This window comes from Antechinus flavipes, chromosome 5 (genome assembly GCF_016432865.1).
Source record: "Antechinus flavipes isolate AdamAnt ecotype Samford, QLD, Australia chromosome 5, AdamAnt_v2, whole genome shotgun sequence".
Classification (NCBI taxonomy): domain Eukaryota; kingdom Metazoa; phylum Chordata; class Mammalia; order Dasyuromorphia; family Dasyuridae; genus Antechinus; species Antechinus flavipes.
This window is the reverse complement of record NC_067402.1, coordinates 120,978,735-120,982,153: the sequence shown is the minus strand read 5'-3', so window position 1 is coordinate 120,982,153 and position 3,419 is coordinate 120,978,735.

Genomic DNA, 3,419 nt, shown 5'->3' with positions numbered 1-3,419 from the left:
TTATTGCAATATTTACTTTATTGTGGTGGTCTAGAACTGAACCCACACTATCTCTGAAGTCATGCCTGCACCTTACTTGGAAGATCTAGTCCAAGATGTAGCCAGCTCCCATGGTTTTAATTAGCACTTCTATATTGACAATTCTTTGCATGAACCTCTCTACTTATCTCCATTTTAACATCTCCTGTTTTTTAGATATCTCATACTGGAAGCCCAGTAGGTACCTTAATAGGTATCTTAAACTCAACATTTCTAAAATGATTTATTTTTCTTCTAAACCCTTCCAATCTCCTACCTTCTCTATTCTGAGAGGGCAACACCACCTTCGCATTCTATCAGGCTCTCAACCTATGTATCATCATTGATTCTTCAATGTCTTTCTCATTTACAATCTATTGTCAATACCTGTTGGTTTCACTTTTGCAATATCTATCAATTATGCCTTCTACTCTCCTGGGGTAGGGTCTCTTACCTCATACCTGGACTATTGTGATAGCCTGCTCCGTCTGCCTCAAGTTTCTTCCCACTTTAATCTCTCCATTCAGCCACCAAAGTGATTTCCCTAAAGCACAGGCTTCTTATTGGCTCTAGGAACAAATAAAAAATGTTTTATTTGGAATTCAAAGCCCTTCATAATCTAACCCTTTTTCCTTTCCTTCTTACACCTTAATCCCCACAAATTTTTGATCCAATGATATTGGCTTCTGGACTATTTCATGGACAAAATACTTCATTCCTTAGGTCCAAGCATTTTCTTTGGTTGGTTTTCATGACATACTCTACCCCCCCTCCCCACCTCATCTCTGCCTCTTGATTTCCTTGTTTTCCTTGAAGTCCCAACCAAAAAATCTCATCTTCCACGGGAAACTTTTCTTTTTAATTTTTCTTTTCATTCTCATGCCTTGTCTGTCTCCTTATTGATCTTTTTTTTTTTTCTCCTTATTGATCTTATAAATACTTTATTTATTTGCATTTGCTTGTTATTTCCACACACTATCCTCTCTCCATATACTGAACCCCTGGATGGTAGGGACTATTTTTTGATTCTTTTTGTATCCCTAATTACTTAACACAATTACCTGGCACACAGTAGATGCTTAATAGATGTTGATGGATTGATAAAAATAGGCACTGAACTTCTGATTTCATCCGCATTGGGAATTTCCTCTAGCAAAATTTAAAGAAACTATTCTATAATTTACAGTTTTAGATAATCATCAAGAGGTTAAACCAGGTCTCAAATCACAAAGTTCTGTCAGAGGTAGGACTAGAGACCAAAGTTAGCTCTGCAGCTCTTATTGATGTGTTTGGGGTACAGCCCCAAACGATGAGATTTAGGAGAGCAATCATGTGAAGAATTCACAATGGCCATTCTCTTTGACAAAAGGTAGGTTTATTTAGGAGAAGAGGTTAGAGAGCAAATGAAGAGATACAATAGGCCTAGCAAAGATAAATATAATATATAAAAATATAAAATTATAAAATTGGGAGAGCATACAATCAGGAAGGAGATTAATTAACAATGGAAAGTTCCCTTGTGGAAGTCACAGATAACCAGGAGAAAGGAAATGGAGACTCCAAAGGTGGGAGTATACCGTTGACTGACAGGAAAAATCCATGGAGGAGTTTAGCACCTTAAAAGAGTTAATTAGTTATAAGAAGGAAAAAGACACCATTAGGCATGTGGGAGATGAGAAGTTAGGCATTGTGTGGGACGGGTGGGAGATCCCCTCACTCAAATGAACTAATCAGAGACATCTTCAGATACAAAGAGAAAGCATTTATTCAGTCATTGCAAGGAGAGGCCCAAGTCCACGTGAGCAGACATAGAGCCTCTTAGCTCCCACCTCCCAGCCTGTATGTACCTGCCCTGTGAGAGGGAAATAGTGAATCTGGTTAAATGGCAAAAGACCCAAGTCTTTTCATTGGATGGACCAAAAAGGAAGTAACCATTATTGACCAATGGTCGGCAATGTGTTCTGCTTCCTGTGCGTTATGTCACTTCCTGTCACTTCCTGAAGCTTAGATCTAGGGTCTGACTTTTCTGCCCTACAGAGGTGTAGGCCTAGAGATCATGTGACTTCTGCAACCTTGTCCTTCCTGCCCTGCAGACCTCTGGGAAGGGGGAATCATGTGACAGGCCTGCAGGCCTAAGGTCTGACCCACTCTATCTCACAGACTTTTTGAGAAATCTTCACCCGGTCCCGTTCAGGCACCATGAGGCAGGGGTGAACGATGAACATAATTTTATTATTAATAAGTTTCTGATCAAACCAACAGATGTAGATTGTCCTTGAATGTCTTACTGCGGAGGCTCTGATTATGCTATCCCATTGCCATGGAGGGCAGCCTTAGCAGAAGCTCCAGGTATCTGTGACTATAAACTTCACAGATAATCTTGGAAATCTTCTGCCTTTGCATGTCCCTGTGGTTGACATGAAGAATACATTGCTTCTAGGCATTAATTAAAAACAAAGCAAAACAACAAAGTATATTTAATTTCTTTCTTGTTTTTACCTTGTAAGATAAAGACTAAATAAATTAATTTTGGACCACAGGTTCTAATCCCATAAAGAAAAAAAAAGTTTCATTGCACAGATTATAATCATTCCCGAAAATTGAGCAAAAATATCCTTTTTTTTTTTTTTTTTAAACCAGAAGTAGTGAATAGAAATAGGAGATACCATTCTTCAACATTGTCCGAAATCTTCTTTCAATGCTTTACTTCTTGAAAGGTCCTCACTATCCTTTCTTTTTACAGAATTCTTTTTCAAGAATTGGAACTTTATGTTTAACAAAATTCTAAGCCCCTAAAATCTAAGGAATCTACACTCCTGCTAACTCTGAAAATGCTATGCTGGACTAATAATGGCCACAGAATATGTGGGTATGGGTGGGAAAGGAAATAGGAGAGCACATACTGGGAATAACTGAAGCAACAGCTTCCTTGACTCATTCTTTGCAAGCTAGAACTGGCCCACTTCATTCTGGTTGAATAGGTTTTTTCCCTCCCTGCTCATGAATACTACTTAATCAACAGTTTCCTAAATTTGAAGCTGCAAGGGTTTTTAAAAATCATCAAGTTCAATTCTCAAGGTAGCTAGGTAGTACAGTGAGTGAGGAGTATGGAGTCAGGAAAATGAGTCAAATTTGACACTATCTGAGTGACTCTGTACAATTTACTTAACACTGTTTGCCGCAGTTTTCTCTATAAAATTAGCCAGAGAGTGAATAGAAAACCACTTCAGTATCTCTACTAAGAAAACTACTAATTGGTTCATGAAGAGTTGGCCACAACTGAAAAAAATAATGATTGAGAAGTTCAATCTTCTCATGTTATAGATGAGAAAACTGAGGTCAAGAGGTCTCAGATAAGTTGTCCAAAATGTCCCAGTGAGAAAAGAGGATTCAAACTCAGG